The sequence below is a fragment of the Dasypus novemcinctus genome, chromosome 9, assembly GCF_030445035.2.
Source record: "Dasypus novemcinctus isolate mDasNov1 chromosome 9, mDasNov1.1.hap2, whole genome shotgun sequence".
Taxonomy (NCBI): domain Eukaryota; kingdom Metazoa; phylum Chordata; class Mammalia; order Cingulata; family Dasypodidae; genus Dasypus; species Dasypus novemcinctus.
The window spans coordinates 79,910,924-79,920,808 of NC_080681.1; the positions used below are offsets into that span (position 1 = coordinate 79,910,924).

At 38.0% G+C, this 9,885-nt stretch overlaps 1 pseudogene; it reads right to left on the reverse strand.

Annotated features, from left to right (window-relative positions):
• Positions 1-1,250: 1,250 nt before the first annotated feature.
• LOC101441892 (rho-related GTP-binding protein RhoQ pseudogene) lies at positions 1,251-4,389 on the reverse strand (annotated as a pseudogene).
• Positions 4,390-9,885: the final 5,496 nt, after the last annotated feature.

Genomic DNA, 9,885 nt, shown 5'->3' on the forward strand with positions numbered 1-9,885 from the left:
TTATGGGGTGCACTCCTTGTGCATGGGGCTCCCCTATGCGGGGGACACCCCTGCGTGACCCGGCACTCCTTGTGCTCATCAGCACTGCACATGGGCCAGCTCCACATGGGTCAAGGAGGCCCGGGGTTTGAACCGCAGACCTCCCATGTGGTAGACGGACGCCCTAATCACTGGGCCAAGTCCGCTTCCCATGGTTGTTGTTTTAAAACACTCATTTTAATTTTAGAAATGTTGATTGATTTGGAAGTTTGAGATTATGTTATGTATCCCAAAAAGAGAAAGATTATGTTTTTAAACTAATTATTCCTTTGGGTGTGGTACTCTTTGATTAGATTAAATTCCATTGAGGGCCCTGTGATTACATTACTTGTTAAGATTGATTCTGGGTTTTTGTTTGGACTTCATCAGTGAGACATGATTCATGTTGCATCACTGGCCTCTTGTAGGGTCTGATATAAACAAGAAACAGAGAAAAACAGACACAGAAAAAGGAATCTGCCATTTAAAAAATATTTAAAAATTTAAATTTATTTTTAAAAGATACATAGGTTACATAAAATGTTACATTAAAAAAACATAGGGGATTCCCTTATGCCCCACTACCCATACCCCGTACTCCTCCCACACACAGCACAGATTAGAGTTTGCATTGTAGTTTACACTCTCTCCAACTCCATTCTGTAGGTTATGGCAGGATATATAATGGCCTGTATCTGCCATTGCAACATCATTCAGGACAATTACAAGTCCTGAAAAGACCCCCGTATTATAACCGTTTTTCCCATCTTCTTGACTTCAGCACCTTCAGTGACCACTGTCTCCAAATCAATGATATAATTTCTTCCATTGCTAGAATCACCGTAACTCGATAGTAGAATACCAGTGAGTCCACTCTAGTCCATATTTTATTCCTCAATCCTGAGGATTCTGGGATGGTGATGCCCACTCCACCCCTGGCTTCGATCCTGTATGGCTGATGGATGGAACTCTCTTCCTTGCAGTTGTAGACTCTCTTGGTTCCTTGGTATGGTGGTTACCCATCCTCACCTCCTTGTTAGCTGTCCTGGGTGAGTGCAATGAACTGGAGAGTAGGTGCTGTAACTCTGCTGAGGCTCAGGGCCCAGTTGGCACATTGACCGCTGAAGCTGCCATATTTTATCCTGCCATGTGAGAGAGAACTAGAGAATTTCTTAAGCATGTAGCCCACAAGGGGCTGTGCCCATGGAGCAGCTCAAGAGGAGGCGCTGAGCTCAGAGGGTAAGGCTGAAACCTCGGCAGAGATTGGTGACCATCTTGCTTTGCCACATGCCTAGACAACACAACCAACAGTAGCTGACTTGGTGAGAAAGCACCTCTTATGGTACCTCAGTTTGGATATTTCATAGCTTTGGAACTGTAAGCGTCTACCCCAAATAAATCCCCTTTATTAAAGCCAACCCATTTCTGATACTTTGACCAGGCATCCCTTTGGCAAACTAAAACAACTGACTGCCATCATCAAGGTGTGAGGGATTAATACAGTTATACATCTTCCATATCCTCTCCCCAGTTTCCTAATTTTTGTTACTCATTATTTTTACTTTGCCAAGGTTTGTAGTGTTTATATATTTTTAATTAATTAATTTATTTATTGGGGTACAGGGGTTGGGAATTGAACCACTGAGCCACGTTGGCTCCCTTGAATTGGTTTTTTCATTTGTTTGCTTTTTTGTTTTTCGGAGGCACTGGGAACTGAACCTGGGGACCTTCCCATGTGGGAAGCAGGTGCTCAATTGCTTGAGCCACATCTGCTCCCCTATTTTATTTTTTAATGGCAAAATCTGATCCAAAATTTTAATTTATAATTTTAGTATGTATCTCATGCAATTTGGGGAGCATTAAACTAAATCTTCAATTGTCAAAAGCATTGTTACAGGTTTTTCTTTTTCTGAATCTCTCTCTTTATTATCATAATTAGTCTTCATTTGGGAAGAAAGCACTAAAAACCACTCAATATCATTATATTATTACTTTCAGTCAAAAGGATACCCAAGTGGTGGGGGGAGCAGAGAATTAAAATAGGCACTGAAAGAGACCAACTCCAATTCCCAGGAAGGCAGGACCTCTATCGTCAGCAATGAAAGCAGAATTAATGTGTAAATAATGAGAAAATCACATGAAGGCCATCTCCTGGCTACTTAAAAAAAGGTATTATACTACAGTCCAGGTGAAGGTCAACATCATACAGGGAAGACCAAGTCCACGCTTTTGTCCTGAGTTAACTGCTACCACATCAGTCCTCTTGGTTAAGTTATTTGAACCCACAGTGACAGAATAGGTCCTTGGCTATGCTTCTACGTAGAGGTCCTTAGAGATGTTCTCAGCAGGTTGGGATACCTGTAGATCACACTTTGATGCTTGATTGATACCTCCAATACTAAGGGATGTGTTTTTTCTCTGACCATTCCCTCTTTCTGAGCGTAAGTGCAGCTCTGATTTCCCTCTGTGATAACAATTGATGTGGGTTGCCTCTCCTTCTTCTGGCACAGATGAATAATATTTCCCACACTGACTTGAAGTATAGTCCATGATTTCAGTCATTGTCCTGAAGGAAGCACTGAGGGTTGGGTATCTTTTTTCTCTCTTTACTGGGAAAAGGCACGTTGTTACAGTCTAATGCACATTAACTAAAATGTGCAACTTTTTAGTGTTGAGTGTAAATGCAATTATTTTTTTTTCTTCTTCTTTATTTTCTTTTAAATGTTACATTTAAAAAAAGGAGGTCCCCATATACCTTCATCCCCCTCACCCCACTCCTCACACATCAACAACCTCTTCCATCATCGTGGCACATTCACTGTACCTGGTGAATACATGGTGAATGCAATTATGACCTTGTTACACCATTGGCATTCTTGAAGAAAGCACATTAAGCTTTAATACAGAAATATTTGGGTTACACTTAACTTGTGCTCAAATAATAAAACATTTGCAAAAACAAAAACAAACAAACAAACCCAAAAAACAAAAAACATTTGCTCTTTTTCAATGTCATACATTCATTCTTTCCTCAGGTATGGTCCATGTCTTGTACACTTGGAACAGCATTTGGCTATATGGCTGGCCTTGTTATTTCACCACTCTGGGTATTTATTACTGGAATAGAAAGTGACTTACATGAAGAACAATTAATTGGAACAAAGGGAAAAGATACTTCTTTGTGCAGATTTCATAAAGACTGAGCAGAAATATGTATGGTCAAAGCCAAGCAGTTCCATTTACAGCAGAGTTTTTTTTATGTGGTTACAACATAATGTGATTGTAGCTTTTTTTTTTTTTCCTAGGAGATCCTGGGGATTGAACCCACGACCTCATACATGGGAAGCAGGCACACAACCACTGAACTATATCTACTTCCCGAGGCTGTAGCTTTTTAAACTATGAAACCCCTGAGAGATTGTACTTTCTAGTTGAAATAAAGTATTTATAATAGATTGTGGCTTTAGATGCTATTTACTTCTTCAAGGACCTTTAAGAAACATTTTTAACTATATAGAATTCTGAGGGTAGGTTTTTGTTTTTGTTTTTGTTTTGTTTGTTTGTTCCCCACCCCCCACCCCACGTTTTTTTTTTTTTTTATTAATTTTTTTATTTTTTATTGACTTTGTAATAATATTACATTAAACCACCCCACGTTTTAAACTGCTGCATTATCAATAAGAGTTCTGAGTGTTATTGTAGCATTCCTATACTTTCTGAGAGAAATAGACAGTTTCCTTGGCCATTGAAGACATTTCTCACATAAACATTTTATACATCTTAATCTTTTTTTTTTTACTGTGTGTTTCTTTGGACTTAAAATGGCTATGATAACCTCATCAAAGACAGCCTTCAAATCCCGCTGAACATTCCACATACCAGCATGCTACTATCTCTTTCGCTAATTTCTGTCCTTGTTCCGACATACAGATTTTTCTTTCGTAGTGTTCAGTCTTGCTAAAGTTTTGGGGTCACCTTGAATTTCAATCTGAGTTCCTGTTAATAAAAAAGGTACATTTTGCGTGTATTCCTTAAATTCTGGTATCTTCTCTTCTTTCACAGTTTGAAATAAGGCTGGATTTACCACAGAGAGGCGTATAAGGAAGACATCTGTCATGGGATAAGATAAAGGCCTCAGACAGTCACAGTCTTCCTCTCCAGACGTGTTATAGAGTCCCAGGAGATACTGCTTGCCCCCTACCGTGACACTAACTGTGTATTTCCATGGTCAAAGATGGTGGGCACACACTCCTCCAGGAAGTCTTCACTGGCATAGCTCATGAGTAGGCACGTCTTGCCCACCACCATGTTGCCAACCATTTTACACTTGAGCATCAGTGCACTGGGCTGGTGAGCCATGCTGAGGCAGGCTTGGCCCCTTCCCCCAGAGCCCCTGCCCCAGCCCCGTTTACATTTTATTTTGCAAATATAGTTCCCCCATTTGTTTTGGCTTAGTTCTAAATTTAAATAGATTCAGTCTCCACCACTGATCCTTTATTATAGGTACTATTCTTTACTTAGATTTATGTCTTGATTAGCTGGATTTTGGCATCATTAGTTCTTTCAAGAAGGATGCTAGATTCCTTTAATTCTTTCAATTTTAATAATGTCTGTCCATTGTGTTTTACTTAAATGAAAACATAACTAGGTGTGATATTCATGGGTCATGCTTTTCCTTGGAATGGCTCAGATTTTTACTGTGGAAAAGTCTGAAGCCAGTCTAATTTTTCCTTCTTACAGATAACTTGCTTTTTAGAAGAAAGAATTCATTCTTCATCTTTGAAATTCAATAATCTAACCAGGACTAACTTCTTTTTTCATCTTATCGCTAAACAATTTATTATTTGCCTGAAATTTGCTGAGTGATTTCAGATAAGGCCCTGTCACTCCCTGGGCCTTAATTTTTTTTTCCCCAACTGTTACAATGAGGGGGATGATGAGTACTTTCAACTTTGTGAGCCTATACTCCCTGATTGGGTTCATAAATAAGCAAGCAGGTAGTTTACTTTATACAGGCTGTTGGCAAGAAGGTATATACAAACTGGATCTGAACAACTGATTATGGGATTTACAGCAGGACTTCAAGTTCTTACGGGTGGATGGACTAAAATAACCACCTTTTAGGTCCTGTTCCATGGGCGAGCCTAGAATAATGGTGCCATGGTATATTCTATGACTGAGGGCCCAGTTGGCTAAAGTCTGGTTTTTCACAGAAGTATAGAGTAGGAATTTACCTACTAATCCAATGGCATCATTATACACTTGGCAACTGTATGTTAGAGAACACTTGCCACTTGCCCAAGGTCACACAGTAAACTAGTGGCACAGCAAGGACAGGAATTCAGACATCTGGAATCCCAATTCACACATTCTTTCTGCAGTTTAGTATGATAATGAAACTAAACATATAGATCTAGTCCCAAGGTGACTCTTAGTTTGCCAGTCTTGCCACTAGGGACTGATGCCAGTGGGTCATCTATCTTTTCTAGAGGGACCTCTGGATACCTCAAGTAGAGATGGAAAGAAGAGGATGAAAATAGACAGATGCCAGTTCAGATACTATGTCCTCTATGAAACTTTTCTGATGCCAGAATTTGAGGAAATCATGTCCTCATTTCCTCCCTCCCTCCCTCTTTTCCTTCCTCCCTCCCTTCCAACAGCTATTTACTGAGCGTCTTTGTGCAAGGATGTTAACTAGGGATTCAGCAATAAATTGGTCATTACTCCACTCTCGTGGAGTTCCCCCTGCAGGAACAAAGACAATTACGCTGCAATATGACAAACAAACCCTCCAAAAAGCTTAGCCAGCTTTCCATTTTGAAGCTTTTCACTTCTACATTTATCAGCTCTGATAGTGATAGATTTTAGTTAGAATCAGTGGTGAATTTTTGGATAAACAATAAAGTGACAAATTACAGAATTAATAGAAAAAATTTGTGAGACAATAACACCTAAATTTATACTTGACTTACCAGTTTACCTAAATTATTTCTTGAACAAGGTTTAAATTTAGGATATTCAAAGGGAACTTGGAAAATACCTGATTTCTCAAAAGGCAAACAAAAACTATGGGGATATTTAAAGATTATAAAGTTATCCTAAAAGCAGATAATTACAAAGGGCATCTATTAAAAAGCAGATTAGAATTGAAGAAATATAAATTAGAACAAAGAAACTTAAAGAAGATGACGCACCAGGTTGATATTGTCATACAACATGCAAGTATCATTCACAAAGACCTGTGAATAGAGGAATCAAGTGGTTGGCCATTCAACAAGACTCTCCTACTGTGTTTTCCAAAAGAGAGGGCCACCATATGAATATGACCGCTTTAATGTCCCTAAAGTGTGGACTGGGTAACCAATTTTCATTTTTCTTTGGAAAACTGCCTACCACCTATAAATAACTATGAGTAACTAGCAATAATCTTTACAGATGGCACCAAATGGCTCCTAGAAAAAGGCACAGAGAATGAGTCACATAAAAGATTACTATTAAGACAACTATTAAAATGAACAAATCAGAACTACATGTATCAACAAGGTGAAATATCAAAAACAAATGTTGAACAAAAAAATCAAGTTGCAGAAAGATGTAAATGTATGAAGCCATATATATGAAATTAGAAAACAAGCAAAGTATCATTATGAACTCATGTTGTTTTTTTAGGCACTTACTAAGTCTAAAACAAGTGTTCTTAATTGTTAGCAACTCTCTTCCAAGTGGTAATTCTGGAACCCATACTCCTTCCATCTTGTGGTTCCTCCATCTCCAATACTTGGCTACCAAGATTGCCATGCTTGTCTGCATTGAGCCTGCAGTTCTGATGGGTAGTTTTCATGAGCCAGTCCTGGAATTAGCACACATTAGTTCTGTGCATATTCTATTGGCTGGAACACAGACACTTGGACTCACCTAGCTGCAAAAGAAGGTGGGAAAGATAGTCTCATTGTATGTTCAGAAGAACAAAAAATTTGGTTTGGTGACCAGTCAGCAATGTCTGTTCCATCTTCCCAAGTCTGGGCTTCTAGAAGTACTATTGTAATTTTTTTCTCTACTATTTTTGGTTGGTCTAAAGTAATTTCCTGATTAAGAATAAATGGGGGAATTGGATATGACTCAACTGCTAGAGTGTCTGCCTACCATATCGGAGGTCCAGGGTTTGGTACCCAGGGCCTCCTGATCAGTGTGGTGAGTTGGCCCATGAGCAGCACTGCCAAACACAAGGAATGTCATGCCACGCAGAGGTGCCCCCCGCATAGGGGTGACCCACATGCAAGGCGTGTGCCCTGCAAGGAGAGCTGTCCTGCGCGAAGAAAGTGCAGCCCACCTGGAGTGTCACTGCACACAGGGAGAGCTGACACAGCAAGATGATGCAACAAAAAAAGAGACACAGATTCGTGGTGCCACCTGAGAAGAATGCAAGCGGGCACAGAAAAACACACAGCGAATGGACACAGAGAGCAGACAATGGGGGTGGGGGGGTAGGGGAGAGAAAGAAATAAAAATAGATCTTTAAAAAAAGAAGAATAAATGGGAGGAGCAGGTGCAGCTTAGTGGCTGAGCACCTGCAGCTCAGTGGCTGAGTTCCTGCTTCGCATGTACAAAGTCCCAGGTTGAACACCCAGTACCTCCTAAACAAATAAGAAATAAAATAAAATCACTTTTTTTTTTAAAAGAAGAAATGGATGGGTTCTTGTTCTAGTTTTGTTTTTATACTTCTTTATTAGAGAAATTGTAAGTTAACAGAAAAAGAATGGAGAAAATACAGAGTTCCCATATACCACTCTATCATTAGCACTTTGCATTAGTGTCATACTTTTGTTATAATTGATGAAAGAATATTATTATAATTGTACTATTTACTTTAATCCTTGGTTTACATTAGGGTTCACTGTGTTGCACAGTCTTACAGTTGTTTTTTTTTTTAAAGAAGTTTTATACTAGCAACATATAAACAAACTAAAATTTCATTTTCCTTTTTAAACCACATTCATTTATACAATTCATTTATACAATAACAGTGGTGTTAATTACATTCATGATGTTGTGCTGCCATTACCATCATCCATTACCAAAACTTTTCCATCCGCCCAAATATAAATACCATACCACTTTAGCATTACCTCCCCATTTCCTACCCCCATCCCAGCCCCTGGTAACCTGAATTCTAGTTTTTTACTATGAATTTGCTTACTAATTATTTATATCAGTGAGACACACAATATTTGTCCTTTTGTGTCCGACTGGTTTCATTCAACATAATGTCTTCAAGGTTCATCCATGTTGTCACATGTATCAGAACTTCATTCCTTTTTATGGCTGAATAATATTCCATTGAATGTATATAATACATTTTGTTTATCCATTCATCAAGTGATGGACACATGGGTGGCTTCTATCTTTTGGCAGTTGTGAATAATGCCACTATAAACATTAGTGTGCAAATATCTGTCCAAGTGCTTGCTTTCAGATAGAAGTTTTTTAGGCATAAACCTAGAAGTGGGATTGCCAGGTCATATGGTAATTCTATATTCAACTTTCTGGGGAGCTGCCAAACTGTTTTCCACAGTGGCTGCACCATTTTACATTCCCACCAACAATGAATGAGTGTTCCTATTTCTCCACATCTTCTCCAACACTTGCTATTTTCTATTTTTTAAAATAGTAGCCTTCTAGAGGGTATGAAATGGTATCTCATGGTTTTTGATTTGCATTTCCCTAATGGCTTATGATGTGCATTTTTTCATGTACTTTTTGGTTATTTGAATAACTTCTTTAGAAAAATGGCTATTTAAGTCTTTTGCCCATTTTTAAAAATTGGGTTTTTTTATCTTTTTGCTATTGATTTGTAGGATATCTTTATATATTCTATTAAGCCCTTATTGGATATGTCATTTCCAAATATTTTCTCCCATTCTGTGGGTTGTCTTTTTTACTTTCATGATGAAGTCCTTCAATGTACAAGAGTTTTTAATCTTGATGAAGCCCCATTTACCTATTTTTTCTTTTGTTGCTTGTGCTTTTGGCATAAAGTCTAGTAAACTATTGTCTAATACAAGATCCTGAAGGTGCTTTCCTAAGTTTTCTTCTAGGAGTTTTATAGTTTTGGTTCTTATATTTAGGTCTTTGATCCATTTTGAGTTAATTTTTGTATATGATGTGAGGTATGGGGTCTACTTTAATCTTTTGCATATGGATAGCCAGTTTTCAGAGTACCGCTTTTGAAGGACTATTCCTTCCTCATTGAATGGACTTGGCACACATGTCAAAAATCAATTGACCATAGATGTGAGTGTTTATATCTGATCTCTCAATTTGATTCCATTAGTCTGTATTTCTGTCCTTGTGTCAGTATCATATTGTTTTTATTACTGCATTTTATAATCAGGAAGTATGATCCTCCAACTTCATTATTCTTTTTCAAGATAGTTTTGACTATTTGGCATGACTTATGCTTCCACATAAATTTTAATATTGGCTTTTCCATTTGTGCAAAGATGGTTGTTGGAATTTGGGATTGCATTGAATCTGAAAATTACTTTGGATAGAATTGATATAAGTATTTATTCTTCCAATCCATTACCACGGAATGTCCTTCCATTTATTTAGAGGTCTTCTTTCATTTCTTTTAGCAATCTATTGTTTTCTGCATACAAATCCTTTATAGTCTTGATTAAACTTGTTTCTAGACATTCGATTATTTTAGTTGTTACAGTAAATAGAATTATTTTCTTAATACCTTTTTGAGAGTCTTCATTCCTGGTATATAGAAACACTACTGATTTTTGTGTGTTGACCTTGTACCCTGCCACTTTCCTGATTTGGTTTATTAGTTCAAGTAGCTTTGTTGTGGATTTTTCAGGA